Consider the following 22,804-nt stretch of genomic DNA (forward strand, 5'->3'; position numbering starts at 1 on the left):
ATTAAGGGCTCATACTCATATGCGAGAAAAACGGACGAGTGCAATCCGATAAAACATCAGGTTGCACTCGGACCAATGTTAATCTATGAGGTACATCTCATCTGCGATTTTTTTTTCAGCTGAAATCGGACAAATAAAAAAATCTCAGCATGCTGTGTTTTTCTGCGTATCTCGGACGAGACTCGCCAATGCAACTCAATGGTTGCGAGAAAAAAAATGGACGGCATACAGACCATCCGATTTTTACGGAACATAGTTAGAGAATTGAAAAAAAAACACACAAATCACCCCATGACAGGAAGTGCCATACAGGGAAATGTTGGCAGGCTCCCATAAAGCACCTGTCAGCAATCAGTGCATGTGCCACCTCCACGGAGTGTATTTATGTTTCCATGTCTCGTGTGATTAATGTGGAGATGCTGTTGATTTTAGTCGAGGAGCGGCCCGAACTCTGGGATCCTCGTGACTCCAATTATCAGAATCGCCTAGTGAGGGACGCATCCTGGATCTATATTTGTCGCCAAGTATTTCCAAATTATGCTGACTGCACCCCGGATGTCCAAATGGGGATGAGTAAGTAAAGTTTGCTCCTATATGAATTTTACTATGTTTTTTTACCATGAGTATATGGATTTCATTTTTTTTTGTATTTGTTTAGGCCTGTTTCTGTTTAGCTTTCACCTTTGCATTCTGTTGTAGTCTGCACAGTAATATGTTAGATTTGTAATTGTAAATGTTCCCTTATAATGCAGTGAATGATGTTAACCGAAGATGGCAGAGCTGTCGGGATCAATACAGGAGGGATCGGCAGCAAAGTGGTTCCAGGGCCAGCAAAAAAGGCCCTACCTGTATATGAGCCGCTTACCGCTTACATTTTTTTAGCCCATGTTATGGACTTAAGACCATAAATACTGTTTTGTGTGCCACATTGTTAATGGAAATAGACAATTTTTTTTTAATAAACAAAAAAATAAAAAAAATGTTTGTATTTAGAGAACTGAATCCAACATACGAGAAAGGGACACAGGCTCTGAGGCGGAGGCAGGTCCATCCCAACCTGCAGTTCAAAACCCATCTGAGGAAGATGTTCCTGGGCCAGCAGAGGAGGAAGTTCATGGGCCAACAAACGCTCAACAGGATGCAGCACAGCAGGAAGAACAGGGCAAGAGCAGCAGTCCAACATTGTCCCTAGATACCTCACCCCACGCATCATCAATACCACGTCGACTGAGCAGAAGGAGGGATACCCAAAACATAGTGACAAGGAGGCAAATTGTTAGCCGTTTTATGGATTATATTGGGCGAACAATTTCTGATGATGGAGAGGAGGCATTTTGTCGCCGTTTGGCCCAACATTTTCACCAAATTCCATCTGAATTACGGCTGGACACAAAAACCTCCATACTTCTCCTCATCCATGCTGCCATCCCCCAAAATAATCCCAGGTATCTTTTTGGTTACATCGAGAGACACCACCAAGAGCTGTATCAGTGCCACCATGCATCCAGCTCAGGGACTGCTCATATGACTGCAAGTACTGAGTCACAACAACCTCCTTCAAATCTGCCACCTACTGACTCAGGTCATACATCTTCCACTCTACCTCCCTACTCAGGGCAACGTCATATGAGTGTGGAAGGGCCATACGTACGCCAGCATGCCACCATAGGCCACCCACAGGACCTCCTTTATTAGGGACTTACAACCCCTCTGCCATCACTTATCCCCTCACACTTACTCAACCACCATGTGCCCCATCCCAAAACACATTATGGCCAGCAATCCTATCGGGCAGAGTACAGCCAAGCCGGCCCTCCCCAGCAAACCTCCCATATTGGCCACCACAGTCAAAGATCATACCAACTGCCTCAGGAAGATGGTTAGTATTATCATGGTCTGGTGAAATATGTCCCCTCTCACAAGCAATCCCAACCCAGCACAGCCCCCAACAACCACAGATCCATGCCAACCTACACATCAGCAAAGCACCCTTCCAGAAAACTCATCCAATACCCCTTCACCATCCACATCACATCAATCTTTGCTGGATTTGTAATGTTTTATATTGTTTGATTACCGCAATCATTGCCAACATTGGCTATTTCTTAGTTACGCCAAAATAAAGGCTGCATTTTATTTATATTTGGCAAAAAATAAAAATGTTTTGTTTCTATAAGAAAAATATGTTTATTTTGCAAACAATTCCTGTCTGCTTTGTGCAAACCAATACAATTTAACACATAGTATGATTATTCAAATCTTCATAAGCAATACAAATATGAAAATATACATCATAGGCAAACATTTTCTTGCCAGGGTATGGATCCCTCATCCGTCAGAAAATAATCCGCAAGAAGTTCACGGATTCTGAGGCCTGAAAGATCCCTTCGTCTGGGCAAAGCCTGTGCAATTGGACCAGGATTGTTAGCCAATCCTCCCTCAGCATCCACAGACACAGGCGAATCGTGGATACATATAAAGTTGTGTAGGATTACACAGGCCTTAATGACTCCGTTCACATTTTGCTCGCTTAACTGGAGGGCACTAAGCAATACCCTCCATTTTGTGGTCAAAATTCCAAAGGAGCATTCCACCAGACGCCGTGCCCGAGTTAGCCTGTAACTAAATATCCTGGAATGTCGATCAAGACTCCGCCGAGGATAAGGCCTCATGAAATAACGTGTGAGCTGAAAAGCCTCATCAGCCACTATGACGAAAGGAATTGGCTGACCACCTGAAGCAGGAAGGATCCTTGGGGGTGGCACGCCCATTTGATTGTCCTTAAGAATTGAAGATTCGAGAATCTCCAGCTCTTCCATAGGCCCCAATATCTACAATTATAAAATTGTAGTTGCTGTCAACTAACGCCAACAGCACTACCGAAAAGAATTGTTTATAATCGTAGTATTAGGACCCTGAGGTCGGCGGCTTCTTGGCCTGGATGTTCTTCCCATCTAAAGCACCCACACAATTTGGAAACTGACATCTCTAGTGCATCCCATTTGCGACGCGTTCCCAGTGTTCAGGGGTTGGCTCCGGCATAACTTTCTCCCTCAGACGATCCCAGATTTGTGAACAGGTGTGCTTCCCAATATTGGAGATGGTAGTTCGTCCAAGGAGAAACTCTAAATGGAGGGAAGCATATGATTCTCCCATGGCAAGAAACCTAAAATGAAAATAAAGTTACAATATAAGGCAACGTATACATTGTTTTAGAGGAATGGCAAACATTATACTTGAAGTGTTGGTAAGAATTAACAGATCAAAGAGACAAATATTACATGAAAATATATGCTAAGTCTAAAATTTCAACACATACATTTAAATATGTTTCACATATGTAAAATAAAAATATTAAATTACTTCAGGGTAACCAGAAGCCGTTCTTCCGCTGGGATGTTTGAAAAGTTATGGCTGGACGAAGCTCCGCGAGTAGAATGTCATATGTCACGAGTGATATTCTGGTGTAGGCCATAAATTTATCCCCATGCATCTGTAGATGTGCATACAGCCGTGCAAAATGCTCTCTTATAGAACGCTGGGTGAGGAGTGGATGCACCCAAAATCTACGTCGCCTCCTCAGAGCAACAACAGGAGAACAGCCAACCTCATACTCACGGGATAACACCCAGTTGAAGAGGAGCTGCTCAGTAGGATCCAATGTCAGATTCATAGCAGACATACATCCTTGATGCTAATGCCAACAGGGTAAAAAAATATAATCTGACAATTTTCTCCAGAATAATATTTAGATGTGCTCAGCATAACACATGTTGCTAAAGGGGTTTATATAGGGTTGTACACTGCAATAGCCTACATCAGGTTGATTGGGAATTTCTATCTTCTGTGAAAAACAGAAATGCATACGCATGAAATACGGATGACATATGGATGCTCGGTTTTAAAAATCGCATGACACTCGTCTGTTTTTTCAGTCCAGATATCGGAACGTTTTTTTTTTTCCACACATATGGGTATGAGCCCTAAGGTAAAAGCCAAATTTTATGGGCTGCTTATTTGGCTTTTTCACATTTACCATTATGGGTGGCTCAGCAATACCTGTGATATTTGGGAATAGCTTGAGACCTATAAAAGGTTGGGGACTGCTGCTATAAAGAGCACTTCAGGGAAATAGTTGGAACACATTGCTCCGGGCACGTCAGTGCTTCCAACAAATCCGCAGTAACTGTGAAATGCAATCCTGTCCACATGGGCCAATAATCCAGCAGAGCATTTCAGCATCACTGGAATTGGTCAAATCCTACTCAGAAAAAAAGTTAATAAAGACTAGAAATAGAGTATAAAATATAATTTTTATTAATATACAAGAATAAAACTAGAGAAAAAATTAGTATAGGAAGAGATTACTTGAGAAAAACATTTTCCCAGAAAAGCATATGGGGCATTATTACATCAAATAAATAGAGATTTTCCCTGAATAAGGAATCCCAACATAAATATAGCAGCAGAGTAGATGTGCAATACATAAATAAATATAATAAATAGATCCAAGTGGATAGTAAATAATTAGATACACGTGCTACAATAAATACATCATATAATGAATCAGATGTGTAACATATTAAACAGGGAAGAGAAATAAATACCACATAGGAAAGCCCCCAAAACTCCAACAATGTTTCGCCAGGTGGCTTTTTCAAGGAGACTCCACCTACAGATTACGTGCAGAGCTCCGTTACCTACAGATTCCGCGCAGAGCTCCGCCACCTACAGATTCCGCACAGAGCTCCGCCACCTACAGATTACATGTAGAGCTCCGCCACCTACAGATTACATGTAGAGCTCGGCCACCTACAGATTACATGTAGAGCTCTGCTATCTACGGGTTACATGTAGAGCTCTGCTATCTACGGGTTACATGTAGAGCTCCACCACCTACAGATTACATGTAGAGCTCCACCACCTACAGATTACATGTAGAGCTCTGCTATCTACGGGTTACATGTAGCGCTCCGCCACTTACAGATTACATGTAGAGCACCACTATCTACGGGTTACATATAGAGTTCTGCTACCTACAGATTACATGTAGAGCTTCACCACCTACAGATTACATGTAGAGCTCCGCCACCTACAGATTACATGTAGAGCTCCGCCACCTACAGATTACATGTAGAACTCCGCCACCTACAGATTACATGTAGAGCTCCGCCACCTACAGATTACATATAGAGCTCCACCACCTACAGATTACATGTAGAGCTCCGCCACCTACAGATTACATGTAGAGCTCCGCCACCTACAGATTACATGTAGAGCCCCACCACCTACAGATTACATGTAGAGCCCCACCACCTACAGATTACATGTAGAGCCCCACCACCTACAGATTACATGTAGAGCTCCGTTATCTACGGGTTACATGTAGAGCTCCACCACCTACAGATTACATGTAGAGCTCCACCACCTACAGATTACATGTAGAGCTCCGCCACCTACAGATTACATGTAGAGCTCCACCACCTACAGATTACATGTAGAGCTCCGCCACCTACAGATTACATGTAGAGCTCTGCTATCTACAGATTACATGTAGAGCTCCACCACCTACAGATTACATGTAGAGCTCCACCACCTACAGATTACATGTAGAGCCCCACCACCTACAGATTACATGTAGAGCCCCACCACCTACAGATTACATGTAGAGCCCCACCACCTACAGATTACATGTAGAGCTCCGTTATCTACGGGTTACATGTAGAGCTCCACCACCTACAGATTACATGTAGAGCTCCACCACCTACAGATTACATGTAGAGCTCCGCCACCTACAGATTACATGTAGAGCTCCGCCACCTACAGATTACATGTAGAGCACCACCACCTACAGATTACATGTAGAGCCCCACCACCTACAGATTACATGTAGAGCCCCACCACCTACAGATTACATGTAGAGCTCCGTTATCTACGGGTTACATGTAGAGCTCCACCACCTACAGATTACATGTAGAGCTCCGCCACCTACAGATTACATGTAGAGCCCCACCACCTACAGATTACATGTAGAGCCCCACCACCTACAGATTACATGTAGAGCCCCACCACCTACAGATTACATGTAGAGCTCCGTTATCTACGGGTTACATGTAGAGCTCCACCACCTACAGATTACATGTAGAGCTCCACCACCTACAGATTACATGTAGAGCTCCGCCACCTACAGATTACATGTAGAGCTCCACCACCTACAGATTACATGTAGAGCTCCGCCACCTACAGATTACATGTAGAGCTCTGCTATCTACAGATTACATGTAGAGCTCCACCACCTACAGATTACATGTAGAGCTCCACCACCTACAGATTACATGTAGAGCCCCACCACCTACAGATTACATGTAGAGCCCCACCACCTACAGATTACATGTAGAGCCCCACCACCTACAGATTACATGTAGAGCTCCGTTATCTACGGGTTACATGTAGAGCTCCACCACCTACAGATTACATGTAGAGCTCCACCACCTACAGATTACATGTAGAGCTCCGCCACCTACAGATTACATGTAGAGCTCCGCCACCTACAGATTACATGTAGAGCACCACCACCTACAGATTACATGTAGAGCTCCGTTATCTACGGGTTACATGTAGAGCTCCACCACCTACAGATTACATGTAGAGCTCCACCACCTACAGATTACATGTAGAGCTCCGCCACCTACAGATTACATGTAGAGCTCCGCCACCTACAGATTACATGTAGAGCTCCGCCACCTACAGATTACATGTAGAGCTCCGCCACCTACAGATTACATGTAGAGCTCCGCCACCTACAGATTACATGTAGAGCTCCACCACCTACAGATTACATGTAGAGCTCCGCCACCTACAGATTACATGTAGAGCTCCGCCACCTACAGATTACATGTAGTGCTCCACTACCTACAGATTACATGTAGAGCTCTGCTATCTATGGGTTACATGTAGAGCTCCGCTATCTACAGATTACATGTAGGGCTCCACCACCTACAGATTACATGTAGAGCTCCACCACCTGCAGATTACATGTAGAGCTCCACCACCTGCAGATTACATGTAGAGCTCCACCACCTACAGATTACATGTAGAGCCCCACCACCTACAGATTACATGTAGAGCCCCACCACCTACAGATTACATGTAGACCCCCACCACCTACAGATTACATGTAGAGCCCCACCACCTACAGATTACATGTAGAGCACCACCACCTACAGATTACATGTAGAGCCCCACCACCTACAGATTACATGTAGAGCTCCGCTATCTATGGGTTACATGTAGAGCTCCACCACCTACAGATTACATGTAGAGCTCCACCTACAGATTACATGTAGAGCTCCGCTATCTATGGGTTACATGTAGAGCTCTGCTATCTACAGATTATATGTAGAGCTCCACCACCTACAGATTGCATGTAGAGCTCCACCACCTACAGATTACATGTAGAGCTACGCTATCTACGGGTTACATGTAGAGCTCCACCACCTACAGATTACATGTAGAGCTCCGCCACCTACAGATTACATGTAGAGCTCCGCTATCTACGGGTTACATGTAGAGCTCCACCACCTACAGATTACATGTAGAGCTCCGCCACCTACAGATTACATGTAGAGCTCTGCTATCTATGGGTTACATGTAGAGCTCCGCTATCTACAGATTACATGTAGGGCTCCACCACCTACAGATTACATGTAGAGCTCCACCACCTACAGATTACATGTAGAGCTCCGCTATCTACAGATTACATGTAGAGCCCCACCACCTACAGATTACATGTAGAGCTCCACTATCTATAGGTTACATGTAGAGCTCCACCACCTACAGATTACATGTATAGCTCCACCTACAGATTACATGTAGAGCTCCGCTATCTACGGGTTACATGTAGAGCTCTGCTATCTACATATTATATGTAGAGCTCCACCACCTACAGATTGCATGTAGAGCTCCACCACCTACAGATTACATGTAGAGCTCCGCTATCTACGGGTTACATGTAGAGCTCCGCTATCTACGGGTTACATGTAGAGCTCCACCACCTACAGATTACATGTAGAGCTCCGCCACCTACAGATTACATGTAGAGCTCCGCTATCTACAGGTTACATGTAGAGCTCCACCACCTACAGATTACATGTAGAGCTCCGCTATCTACGGGTTACATGTAGAACTCCACCACCTACAGATTACATGTAGAGCTCCACAACATACAAATTACATGTAGAGCTCCACCACCTACAGATTACATGTAGAGCTCCACCACCTACAGATTACATGTAGAGCTCCACCACCTACAGATTACATGTAGAGCTCCACCACCTACAGATTACATGTAGAGCTCCGCTATCTACGGGTTACATGTAGAGCTCTACCACCTACAGATTACATGTAGAGCTCCACCACCTACAGATTACATGTAGAGCTCCACCACCTACAGATTACATGTAGAGCTCCACCACCTACAGATTACACGCAGTGCTCCACCACCTACAAATTACACGCAGAGCTCCGCCACCTACAGGTTACGTAAAGAAAAGACTACAGCAGCACTCTGTAAGCGCTAAAATGTATGCATAGAATATATGAACTATGGACCAAATTACTGCTATACAGAATATACTTATAAAAATGACTGTGCTCAGCGCATAAATTGGCCAATTCATGAGAGCCCATCCAACCCAGAATTTTAGCTGCAGATTACATGCAGAGCTCTGCTACGTGCATAGTACAAACACACTCATCGCCTACAAGTTGCAGTGAAAGTCTACTACAAGCAAACATGCAACACACACAACTCTTGTACATGCACAAGTCCCATAGTGCTCTGCAAACACACAGCCTCACACTGAGCCGCACACACACACAGACTTACACACACACAGCCTCACACTGAGCCTCACACACACACAGACTTACACACACACAGCCACACACTGAGCCGCACACACACACAGCCTCACACTGAGCCGCACACACAAACAGACTTACACACACACAGCCACACACACAGCCTCACACTGAGCCTCACACACACACAGCCTCACACTGAGCCGCACACACACACAGCCTCACACTGAGCCTCATACACACACAGCTTCACACTGAGCCTCACACACACACAGATTCACACTGAGCCTCACACACACACAGATTCACACTGAGCCGCACACACACACAGCCTCACAATGAGCCTGACACACACACAGCATCACACACACCCTCACACTGACACACAGCCTCACAGTGACACACACATACAGCCTCACACACGGCCTCACACACATACAGCCTCACACTCATACAGCCTCAGGACTGTAACTACAACCGGGGCAGCCAGGGCACTGCCCCGGGGCCCCAAACTGAAGGTAAAAAATTGTATTTTAATACTTTAATTTCTCATAAAATACCCAGCTCCTATATTCCTGTCAGACAATGTCACCAGGAGGACAGGAGAGACTATCATTTCAATAATTTCCAGGAGCTCTGCCAGCTGTCAATGAATGGAAACCAGCACTGGCCTGGAGAGTCTCATAGCACAAGATTTGTAACAATATGTTAGTCTGGAGATCACAGAGTTGGCAAGGCAGGCACAGTGCACATACAGTTATTTGAAAATTGTGCAATATTTGGAATTATTCACCTTATTAATTTTCCAAACATATTCACTGAATATTTAACTTCTGAAACTTGCATCATAAGCGACAAAATCTATTAAAGGTCTTGCGGAACGTGGTGAAGCCTGTGTGTTGTATACAACAATGTGTAGCAGGCTTCACCACGTACGTTCCGCACAACCTCTAGTGATTGAAATGTTGAGGGGCCCCACTAAGAAGTTTTGCCCCGGGGCCCCGAAGTTTATAGTTACGGCACTGTACAGCCTCACACCCACCTCACACTGACACTCAGCCTCACACTCAGCTCTGCTACACACAGTACGCGAGTCTGTGCTCCGCACACTACATCCTTCTGTCAGCAGCTCACGTGGTTACATTGAACACAACAACAGCAGCGATTAACTCCTCCCCATCACGTGACTGATCACCTGCTCATGACATCATCAAAGGTCCTCTCACACTCCCGGATTTAGTAACTGACGTGTGAATTGGAGAAAAATTGATCACATGACACACAAAAAAGGCGGAGCCTTGTCCGACCGAGGCTTGGCACGCACACATCCAGTTTCTCTTCCTTCCTTCCTTCCTTCCTTCCGGCCGGGTCCTCTCAAATTAGCTTTCTGTCAGGGCTGTGCATGTCAGTGGTTGCAGGGGCTGCTTCCTGGGTTTTGGGGGTATTTTAGTGGATTTTTTTAATGTATTTTTTTAATACCTGAGTGCTCTCAGAAGTAAGAAGGAAGTGCTGCCCAGTGCTCCTCTGCCTCCTGGCTGGTGGCTCAGCAGTGCCCCTGTCCTGTAGGTGCAGTGACAGCCTAGCATTAGTAGTCATTTTATTATTTCCGTGGAGACTTGTGGCCTTGTGTCTTTGTGGAGGTGAACACGCGTGGAAGTGGTGCAGCGCCCTGTAAGAAGGGAGGCCAAGTGAGTGCAGCGCCAGCATGGGGCTTCGCATGGGGGGCTTGACTTGCTGCATGTGTATCTGATGTTATATCACGTTACATTATATTTATTAGCTCCGTGCATGTAAACATCACTTATGTGCACTGTGGTTACATCACTACATATGCCGTCCTAATCCTATAGTCCAGCATTCATTAATCCAGAACCTCTGATAAGCCGCTACTGTCTAGTGTGATGATATAGAATCTCACGACTCCATAACCAGAAGAAGAAGCAGAGAGCCGGGGGTGAGGGTCACTCTTGTGTTTGGAGGTCTGCTTTTTTTATTCTGTTACAGGAACTCCAGCAAGAAACAGCTCTGTTGTGTGACGGACACCAGCAGCAACACACAGACACCGTGGGAAGTAATGGCGTCCATGCAGTGTCTGTTCATGTGTCCGTCATTTTATAGGGAAGAATGCGGCGCTATTTCTTCCTACATAAATTGTATTGAACGTATGATAAAGCTTTCAAGGTGTTTAGGGAAATATTTAGCTAAATCAGTAATACGTTGTGTAACTTCCTATAAGGCCTCATTCAAACGTTCATTTTGCACATGTGTTATATCCACTTTTTTCACGGACACAACACATACCTATTATAGTCTCACAGACCATGTGTTTGTGCAAAACTCATCACTACATGTCCAATTTTTTTCCGGCAGCACGGATGAGAAGTGTCAATACAAGTGTATAGAGAAAAACCTCTACAGCCGACGGATGACATCTGTGTGCCGTCCATATTTACCATTGCAAAGTATAGGAGAAGCTTTGTAATTTCTTTATCCATCTGTGAAAAACACTAGTAAAAACGGACACACGGACCATACACTGATGACACACTGATAGTAAAAACGGACACACGGACCATACACTGATTACACCTGTACCATTTTTTCATGGATGTGTGAATGAGTCTAGGATTATGTTAGCCCAGGTGTCACAATTCACTGATAAATGCTCCATCCCAATCTCTGCTGCTATTCTCAAAATAAGGCCATGTTCACACTTTCAGTATTTGATCGGTATTTTACATTAGTATTTGTAAGTCAAAACCAGGAGTGGATGAAAAATACAGAATTGGTGACGTGTTTCTATTATACTTTTCCTCTGACTGTTCCACTACTGATTTTGGCTTACAAATACTGATGTAAAATACTGAATGTGGCTTTAAACATTTCCTCTCTTGACATGTGGCTAAAGCTGTGCAAAGCTTGCTGACTGCTTATTTCCATAGAAAAGCCAGACCCCTTGTATGTCACAGCTGATAACAGAGAAAAGGATGGCTTCACTGGTGAAATTAGAAGTCAGTCAGCTCCCTTTATTCATGTAAATTAATGCTCACATGCAAATTCTAGAATTTGATTACCAGCTGATTGTGGGACCCCGGGCCAATACAACTATATTAGTAAGTTATAAATCTTAGTATTTGCAGCAGTTACACATTTTTTATTTTCCTTAAATTAATTTTAAGGAGGATCTCCAAGATGTCTTAGTTATATTTTAAATTCTTGAAAAGTAACTGGTCATTTCAATATAATGTTTGTTAATAAATGTATTAAGTATTTGTTAGTGAAACCCTATTTTGTGAGGTAATCACTGTAGTACAATAAAATGGTTACTGATGTTACCCTGACAGAAGTGTTTCCTGTAATTTTAATACAACAGATGCCTGTGTGCAGTAGGAAGTCTCCACTCCCTTCATGTGTAGGAAGCTGTGCTCTCTGTGGAAATTATGATGCAACACTGGAGAAGCCAAGAATGCTGAGGTAAGAGGAGGCTGCTCACACTACTGTCCACCATTTTTTTGTGAATGCTCAGTGGCTGCTGTGACCCAGACATAATCTTGAGTGTAAGTTAACTAGATTATCTCTGGGTCACAGCAGCCACTGAGCATTCACAAAGACAGTTTATATAGTAGTGTGAGCAGCCTCTTGTTATCTCGGCACCCCTGCTATCTCCTGTATTAGATCAGAAAGACGGGATGGGCAGCAGTGTGAGCAGCCTCTTCTTACCTCAGCATTCCTGGTATTTCCAGTATTAGATCAGAATGACAGTGTGAGCAGTCTCTTCTTACCTCAGCACTCTGGTATCTCCGGTATTAGATCAGAAAGACAGGGTGGACAGCAATGTGACCAGCCTCTTCTTACCTCAGCACCCTGTTATCTCCAGTATTAGATCAGAATATCCACTGGGAGCACATGTTCATACACATGAAAAAGGAGGGATGAGCATCCTAATGTACATGCTCACAGACACCTGTCCTATAAAGGGTACATGCTCACAGACACCTGTCCTATAAAGGGAATCTATCAGTAAGATCAGTTCTCCTAAGCCGTCTATATGGGCATGTAGGTCATAGGAAGCTGAATAAAATGACACCTTGATATCTGTGATCCAATGTCTTATTCCAGAGAAAACCACGTTTTTGGGCTAGATACTGATCTGCATGAGAATCTCCCTTTCCGAGATTATTTAAAGTGAAAAGGGGCATTACCAGTGTGAGACATGTAATGACTGACAGCCTGCTCACATGATACACTTGTAACGCCCCATTTAATTTAAAATAGGCCCTGGAGGCAGATTCTCATGGATATCTATGTCTGGCCCATAGATCTTAAGGAAGGAAGATTGGCATGCACTTGGTCGATACGTTGCTGGTGGAACAGGTGTGTACCCCAGAAGCATAAGCTTAGTAATTCACTGCCCACTCTTGGATATGAAGATAGCAAAATATTTTATTTAGTGCAAAGCAAACATGCAAAAAAACATCAACGGTGCTGGTGGGTGAGTGACATAGACTTGAAGAGATTTTCCCACGGACAAAAGTTCATGATAAAAATTGTCTGTGTCTGACCGTGTACGGAACATACCATATCTCCTGGCCGGGTAAGGAAGCAAAAGACAATACAGATATTATAGCAGGGAATCACAGAGGATTCATTTTCTGAGTTAAAATAGTGTAACAGGCAGTGAAATGTTTGAGGTCAAACATTTCACTGCCTGTTAGACTATTTTACCTCAGAAAATGAATCCCCTGCTGACCTGTCTGTATTGTCTTTTGCTTCCTCCCCTGCCCAGGAGATATGGTATGTTCCGTACACGGTCAGACACAGACAATTTTTATCATGAACTTTTGTTTGTGAGAAAACCCCTTTAAGACGTTTTGACCCTTCTTGGGTCTTGGTCACGATAGTTGCTGTGGTTGTGCGGCTCTTCATATCCAGTGTGTGGCCCAGAGATCTTAAAAGCTCATTTAAATATAAGAAATATTTTGATTTCTCTGGAATAAGATATTGTATATCAAGGTATAATTTTATTCAGCTTCCTATGAGCTACTGTACATGTCTTCTGGATATGGACGGCTTAGGAGGGTTCATCCTACTGACGGATTCCAGTCAAAACTTCACTTTTACTCTCTCATTTAATACAATTCTTCTTTGCACACAAGCTGTACAAACAACAAAATCACATGTAGTTATCGCATCTCCTCTAACACGTTTAATTAAAGCTCTTAATCATTTTATGTGCTTTGAACGAAACACATCCGAAGGGGATACGATCTTAAGTATAAGGCTTTGTTTGTAACACATACGTACATAGAAGAAATGTTTTTAATGAGTCAATAAGTGTGGTGATTTGAAATATTCTACGTGGTGTTGGCTTACCATTATACAAATAGTTTAGATATGCAAAGATTAAGGGAGAAGTCTTTTTAAGAAAATAAGCTGTTTAAAGGTTGTCTGTCACCAGGTTTTTTTAACCTAATCTAAGAGCAGCATAATGTAGGGACAGAAACCCTGATTCCTGTGATGTATGGGCTGCTTGCTGTAGTTTTGATAACATCAGTTTTATCAGCAGAAGATTATTACTAGAGAACTAGTAAACCTTCTGCCATAGTCTTCCTTATTCATGAGCTCTGTATATCCCCGCCCTCATCACTGATTGGTAGCTTTCTGCCTATGCACAGAGTAAACAGAAAGTTAGAAAGTTGCCAGTCAGTGGTGTGGGCCGGGTAATACAGAGCTCAGCATTCAGACAACTGCTAGATCTGCAACAGATATAACAGTGATTTGATCAAAGCTGCAGCTAACAAACCCAGTAAGTGACACATCACTGGAATCAGAGTCTCTGCCCTTACATGATGCTCCTCTCAGATGGGGTAGCAAAAACCTGGTGACGGATTCCCTTTAAGGGTGTCCAACTAGAAAACAATGTTGCATCAACGTGTTTCAAAGTGAAAAGGCATAAAACTTATTAATGTACTTATAGTAAGAAGGCGGCCACAGTTTTAGGATATCCTTGATGATGATGGCTGTTCAATTTCAGGCTTTGTTTAGAACACAGTATAGAAAGCTTCCTACTCTCTCCATCTGTTGGTGACGTGTATGAAGGTGGCTGGCTCATTCTATTCTTTCTGTGTGGCTGTGTGCCCACGATGCGTTTTTTAAGCGTTTCCGCAGCGGCAAAAATGCTGCAGAAACGCTTAAAAAACGCATTGTAGAATGTCTGCCATGTTCCCCAATGATAATCCACATGTGCGTTTCCACTGCGGATTATCATTGCGGAAAAAAACGCAGCACTACCAATTATTTTGCGGAAGTGCTGCGTTTTCGCCTCCATTGACTTGCATTGGAACGCATGGATTCCGCATCACTGTATATATAGATGCGCATTCCATGCGTTCCAATGTGGGATGGTACCCAGGTGTGGAGGAGAGGAGACTCTCCTCCGGACCCGGGTACCGTAGAACCTGTAAAAAAAAGAATAAAATATAACATATATTTTTTTTATTTACCTTCTGGCGGCCCCCGGTGCGCTCGTCCTCCCTTGCCGGCAGATCGCGGTGGACTGAAGGACCTGCGCTGACGTCATAGTCATGTGACGGGTCACGCGATGCTGACGTCGGCAGTCCTTCAGTGTACCGCGATCTGCCGGCAGCCAGGACGGAGCGAAGCAAGACTCTGGGGGCCATCAGAAGGTAAGTATAGGTTTTTTTTTTTTATTTTTAACCAATTTTTAAGGTCACACTATATAAATCCATGCCGGTTGCTGTTTGCATGGATTTATATAGTGTGACCAAGTTGACAAGCACTTTTCAAATGATGCTAAAATCGCTTGGAAAAGCGCTTGTCAACCCGCATGTGGAAATGCAAGTGAAGAACGCTTCACATCCGCATGTCCCTGGCAGGAAAACACATGTACAATCCGCATGCGTTTTTTTCTGCCAGGGGAGATGCAGAAACGCTCAGGAAAAAATCCGGAGCATTTCTGCATCGTGGGCACATAGCTGATTTATAGACTAAGGATCTCAAACTCTGCTGGGTATATGGGCCGCACCTAGAAAAAAAATTGAATTTGAGGGGCCACATTCTTTACAGGATGAGATGACTTTTTCAGTGATACTTTTTTTTTTCTCTTCCTCTATGACTTTTTTTTTTTTTTTTTTTGTAATGGTACAGTTTGTATAGCTTGTACTTTTTTGCCTACTTTAGATTGTTTTAGTGGCAAATACCTTTCCATTATTTCTTCATACTTTTCTTTTGAATTATTATTTTTTTTACATTTTTGCTATATTTTTTTTTCCCCCCTAATTGGCCCCATACAGTAATATTTTCTTACAACTCCAAATAGTAATTTTGGTCTGCTGCTGTTCACAGACACCTTAATAAAACAAAAACGCACATTCAGCTAAAAAAAAAGCGCTTGTGTCGCGGCTTCCTGGACCTGGCCGTGATCGTATTGGCTGCTCTGCTGCTCATGGGCGACAGGATGCAGTCGCAGAGGCCGCGTGTCTGAGACCCCTGATAAAGAAACACTACACGGCCAGCTCTGTCATTATGCAGGCCTTTGAAAAACAGAGCTTCAGCCGATTAGTTTGTATGGGGGCTTGTTTTTTGTAGTATGAGATGTAGTTTTTATTATTACCATTTGGAGCCCAAATGACTTTCTCTTCTCTTAGTATTCCAGTTTTTTTCAGAAAAGGGGTGATTTGAACATTGCATATTGTATTTCCCTGTAGGTGCCTTGAACCTGCGAAAACATGTACAATATACTGTAAGGTGGCATTGTATTGTAAAATTACAGATCTTCTACAGATGTGTATAAACTCAGCAGATATGGGGTCTTCAGTAGGCCCTTGGCTGCCATTATGGTGTCATTATCTCCCTGTAGTTGTGCTGTGGAGGAAGACAGTGGAGGCCATTAAAAGGGACATCTCCCCTCCATTTCCAGCCTCTTAGTGGACGTTAGAAAGATTGTCAGGTCACTTCTTTTAGCCGCTTCACAAAGTGGTTAAAATAACTCATGTAATGGCAGTCAGTGTGGCAGGAGGGTGAGAGCTGACAGCACTGGAGGTGTTTGTAATGATACATGACAAAGCTCTGCTGTATCTGTTTACAGTAGCTGCAGAGATCAGTAAGGAGAGGAGGGCGTGTTGTTTTCTCCTTTGCATGATGCTGCCTGCCTATGATTGGTCAACCTCATGCAGGGGAAGAAGTACACGCCCCCAGAGACAAATCTCTGATAACACAGAGTTGGACTTTAACATAACTTATAACCTAAAGTTTACTAGCTAATATTTCTGCAACAGGGAGGTGACATTAAATTTTGCTGACCGTGAATGTGTTTTATTTGCGGATTTTCCTCATAGACTAAATTGCAAAGAGGAAAATCCTCAGATAATAAATACATGAGTCTTTATTGCATTTCCGCACAGATGCTAATCTGCACATGACTTAATTAATTTTGACAAAACTTTATTAACAAGTTTCTAAAACACAGCACTTCTACTTTTCTTTAAAACGTGTCATACCAAAGAGAGAGAAAAAAATGCTATGGAAAGAATGCAATAAACATTCAAGAAATCTAATTTAGCTAATTAGTGCAGAAAATCTGCAGCATCAGAATTGTACCAAATACTCCGCTACTTTTATTCTCTTTTCTTTTTGTGCATAGTCTGGGGTCCCCTCTGGTATGGACACATTAGATTGCTGCTGACCACCATCACTCCCCCCGCACTGCAGTGAGGGCAAAATCTAACTATACTTTTTTGTCCTAAATCAGATTTTTCTTTGCCTGTTTTGCATTGACTTCCGAAATGTTTATTACATTACACGAGAGTAGTAGAGTTTGGTCGCTGTGAATTTCCCATCTCCGCTGCCCTCTGACCATATGACGGTGCAGAGAATGTGCTGCTGGTAATGGGTCGTCTGTATGATCTGTGTGACCTGGAGGGGAATCTAGGTCAGGCATAACTTAAAATTGATTTGATACACCTATAAAAGGTTATGTTTCTGAAACCACTTTCATGACCCGAGGACAATGCAATGTCTTTTTCCATAGGGAAGTTGCGCAATTGTTTTAGTTTTTTCCCTCTTATGTCAGATAATATATAGGTCACTAAAGTGATAACTTGGCATTTTGCTCGACCCCTTAAATTATGGGGTTATTTTACATTTATTGATTTCATATTGGGTTTTGTATTTGGCTATTCTTCCTTTATAGCTATCACACTTGTCTGGCATATGACCTCATTGGTAGGTAGACAGGATGTATTCTTTGTTATTTTTTTGTTTTTTTATCCTATGTTGTTGTATTATATGCCTTCCCACAGGTCATTGTTCTTTGTTTTTTCATCTGTACACGCTGGTCTTTACGATATCATCTTTGTCTTATTGTACATGTTCAATATTCCATAGCCTTTCGCCTATTCCTTTTGTCCACAGTGTATATTAGTAGATGCATTTTGATAGTTTTATTAGAAAACAGTACAAGAAAAAAAAACATTAAAACACTAAAAACAATCATATTTTAGGTGTGTTCATTGCTATTGTATTACTCTTCTTTTTGGTTGCTCTGTTTTGATACATGACGTAGCACCCCTGTACACAATATTGGCTGTGGACTTTATCTATTTTTTGTTTGTTTTTTGTCAATTAACCAATCTAGTCCTGCGGAAATTTTCAGCAAGCACTGCCATTTGTAGAATCATATCTGTGTAATATGCACACTGTTAGGATTCGATCCTGCTTGTAGGTTTGAGTGGTTCTCTTGTGGTGACTCGTCGACTAGCTTCTCATCTGCTTCTCACAGCGTCCTAAAAGTGTGCACACACTGTTAGGATTTGCTTCACTTTGCAGATTCGACCGGTCATCATGTGACTGCCAAATCCTAACGTTGTGTGTGTTCCCACTGTTTTTTTTTTTAACCCCTTCACGACATAGGGCGTATTAGTACGTATCTTTGCCCTGGGACTTATGGACCAGATACGTATTTATACGCCCTGGCAATTTCGCCCGCACACAGGCTGTGCGGGCGTGATCGCTGCTGGGTGTCAGCTGATTGTCACAGCTGACACCCGGGGCTATGTGCAGGGAGCGGTCCTGCACCGCTCCCGGCACATTAACCCCCGCAATGCTGCGATCGAAGTCGATCGCAGCATTGCAGTGGCAAGGGGAGGTGACCGCCGATACTCGCCTCCTCTTCCGGCCTCCAGCGCTGTCTGCCGTGGCTTCCAGGATGTTGCCATGACAACCCAATGTCGTCATGACAACATCCGGGTCACCAGACAGCAGGAAGATTTTTTGGACATGCGCAGTGCATCTCCAAACTATCTTCTCCCTGTCCAGCGCTGACAGCCTGCATGGCACAGGGATGGTGCTGCTCCTGGGACAAAGTAAAAAAGTAAAAAAAGTGTCATAAAGTGAAAAAAAAAAAAATTTTAAAAATATTAAAAAAAAAATAAAAAAAAAATAATCCACCAAAAATAAAAATATAATGTAACCATCAATAAATATTATTATATAAAAAACAAACAAAACAAACAAACAATAAAAGTACACATATTTGGTATCGCCGCGTCCGGAACGACCTGACCTATAAAACTGTCCCACTAGTTAACCCCTTCAGTGAACACGGTAAAAAAATAAAATAAAAAACAATGTTTTATCACCATACCGCCAAACAAAAAATGGAATAACACGCGATCAAAAAGATGAATATAAATAAAAATGGTACCGCTGAAAACGTCATCTCGTCCCACAAAAAACTAGCCGCCATACAGCTCCATCAGCCGAAAAATAAAAAAGTTATAGCTCTCAGAATAAATCTATGCTAAAAAATATTTTTTTCTGTAAAATTGCTTTTATTATGTAAAAGTGCAAAACATAGAAAAACGATATAAATGTGGTACCGCTGTAAACGTACTGACCCGAAGAATAAAGCTACCTTATCAATTTTACCACACGCGGAACAGAATAAAAAACAAAACAAAAAAAACAATTCCTGAATTGTTGGTTTTTGTTTATTCTGCCTCCCAAAAATCGGAATAGAAAACGATCAAAAAATGTCACGTGCCTGAGAATGGCACCAATAACAACGTCAACTCATCCCGCAAAAAACAAGCCGTCACATGACTGTCTGCCAAAATCTGAAAAAATTATAGCTCTCAAAATATGGCGATGCAAAAACTAGATTTTACAAAAAATGCGTCTTTTAGTGTGTGACAGCTGTCAGTCATAAAAACCCCATATGATTCTGGTATCGCTGTAGTCGCACCGACTCGAAGAATAAGGTTGTCTAATCACTTATACCGCACGAGGAACGGCGTAAAAAATAAACTCTCGGGTTAGGGTTGTGCTAGGTTTAGGGCTGGGTTTGGCGTTAGGGTTGTGATGGGGTTGGGATTTTTTTCAAAAGTAAGAAAAAAAGATGACTATGTGGCGACTAGTGTTGAGCGCAAGTGCTCGCTACTTGAGTTTGCATCGGGTGCTCTGGTATGCATTGAGTATCGTGGGTATTTGAGTGACATGCTCGAGTCTCCGCCCCATATACTTCGCGGCCAAAAAACTTTGCGGGGATTGCCTGCCATGCACGAGCGATTCCCGCATGTTTTTTTTTGGGTGTCTAATAACCGTGAAACATGCGGAGCAGGGACTCGAGCATGTCACTCGAGCACACGCAGTACATGGTGCATACCGGAGTACCCGATGCAAACTCAAGTAGCGAGCACTTGCGCTCAAGACTAATGACAACTTATTCAATATGATGACCTAATGTTATCAAATTCTGTGTCGTACCTCTGGGTTCAAAATGTTCACTATACCCCTTAATAAAATCCTTGAGGGGTATAGTTTCCAAAATGGGGTCACTTGTGGGGGAGCTCCAATGTTTAGGCACACAGGGGCTCTCCAAACGCAACATGGTGTCCGCTAACAATTTGAGCCGATTTTCCATTCAATTTGTTAGCGGACACCATGTTGCATTTGGAGAGTCCCTGTGTGCCTAAACATTGCAGCTCCCCCACAAGTGACCCCATTTTGGAAACTAGACCCCCCAAGGCACCTATCTAGATGCATAGTGAGCACTTGGAACCCCCAGGTGCTTCACAAATTGATTCGTAAAAATGGAAATTTGTGAAGCACCTGGGGGTTCCAAGTGCTCACTATGCATCTAGATGGGTGCCTTGGGGGTCTAATTTCCAAAATGGGGTCACTTGTGGGGGAGCTCCAATGTTTAGGCACATCAGGAGCTCTCCAAACGCAACATGGCGTCCGCTAATTATTCAAGCAAATTTTACAATCAAAAAGTCAAATGGCGCTCCTTCACTTCCCAGCCCTGCCGTGCGCCCAAACAGTGTTTTTTCCCCACATATGGGGTATCTGCGTGCCCAGGGGAAATTGCACAACAAATTTTGGGGTCCATTTTTTCTTGTTACCCTGGTGAAAATAAAAAAAAAATTGGGTCTAAAGTAACATTTTTGTGAAAAAAGTTAAATGTTCATTTTTTTTCTTCCACATTCCAAAAATTCCTGTGAAGCACCTGAAGGGTTAATAAAGTTCTTGAATGTGGTTTTGAGCACCTTGAGGGGTGCAGTTTTTAGAATGGTGTCACATTGGGTATTTTCTGTCTTAAAGACCTCTCAAAGTGACTTCAAATGTGATGTGGTCCCTAAAAAAAAATGGTTTTGTAAATTTTGTTGGAAAAATGAGAAATCGCTGGTCAACTTTTAACCCTTATAGCTCCCTAACAAAAAAAAAAAATTTGGTTCCAAAATTGTGCTGATGTAAAGTAGACATGTGGGAAATGTTATTTATTAAGTATTTTGTGTGACATATATGTCACGAAAAAACAGTCTCAGAATCAAGGGGATCCGTTGAAGCGTTCCAGAGTAATTACCTCATAAAGTGACAGTGGTCAGAATTGTAAAAATTGGCCTGGTCATTAACGTACAAACCACCCTCGGGGGTAAAGGGGTTAAAGTGTTTTCAGCGCATAACATGTTCAAAAATTACGAGTTTTGGATGAAGAGTTTCTGCTCCAAGATCTCCTGGATGAAAACTGTGTGAACATACCCTTAGAATTATGGCATACTTTTGTGCTTGCTGAAAATTTTCCCCATAGCCGCTTTCATTTTGATTTTACACTCCTATAATGGAGCAGAAAATAGGAAATACAGGTTTAGATGTGAACCTGACCTTAAAAAGGTGTTATAAGGCTGTGTTCACACATTGTGTTTTTGCTGCAGTTTTTTGATCTGCGTTTTACAGTACCAGCAAAAGCCATGAGATTTCAGAAATCTCATGTCCACGCTAATTTTTTTTTTTTTCCTAACTGAATTGGAAAACTGCTGCATTTTTTAACCCTGCAGCATGTCTCTTCTTTCAGTGTTTTTGCAGCATATTTTCACCCATATAAAGCAATGAGTAAGTACAAAAAATATTCCAAAAACGTTGCTTTCAGTTTTTGCTGCTTTTTTAGTGGGAAAAAAAAGCATGTACAGCAGGATGTGCAAACCATTTATTTTTGCGTTCACCCCCCCACCTCACCAAGTTTAAACCATAATGTCTTGTTGTTCTTATCTGCAAATGACAGTTAGGATTAGTACAATTTTAATTAAATTAGTGATGTGTGTAAAGTAAACATTGGCTGAGCAAGGTGTGAAATTGAACAATACCTGACCAACTCAAGGGCTGCCCAAAGTGTGAAAGTAAACCATGTCCTACAATCTCAATGCTCTACCAATATCTTGGGTAAACTATTCCTGACCAATTCACCTTACCCCGCGATTACATTTGTAATTGTGTATTTTTTTTCATGAACTCCTATTAACTTTTTTTGTTCAGAATATTCACTATTTTTCAGACCTAAAAAATCTTTTTCCACTAAATAATTTGATCAAATTGCTATTTTTTCCAAAAATAACTTTATGGTTTCACACATGTCTTGCATTGGTGA

General features: G+C 42.5%; 1 protein-coding gene and 1 pseudogene across 2 annotated transcripts in view; one reads left to right on the plus strand and one right to left on the minus strand.

Moving 5' to 3' along the window:
* Positions 1–2,213: 2,213 nt before the first annotated feature.
* Positions 2,214–10,143, minus strand: LOC141265428 (uncharacterized; annotated as a pseudogene).
* A 42-nt stretch (positions 10,144–10,185) lies between these two features.
* The window catches only part of ARB2A (ARB2 cotranscriptional regulator A), a 701,025-nt gene continuing 688,406 nt past the window's right edge, over positions 10,186–22,804 (plus strand). The window contains exon 1 of one of the 2 annotated variants that reach the window (XM_073678531.1): positions 10,186–10,550. The gene's annotated coding sequence lies outside the window, so the exon portion shown is untranslated. The remainder of the gene's footprint in view (positions 10,551–22,804) is intronic. The other variant, XM_073678520.1, reaches the window with a different exon arrangement.

This window comes from Phyllobates terribilis, unplaced genomic scaffold (genome assembly GCF_046119375.1).
Source record: "Phyllobates terribilis strain yellow unplaced genomic scaffold, ASM4611937v1 Scaffold_1__5_contigs__length_1240528914, whole genome shotgun sequence".
NCBI classification, from domain to species: domain Eukaryota; kingdom Metazoa; phylum Chordata; class Amphibia; order Anura; family Dendrobatidae; genus Phyllobates; species Phyllobates terribilis.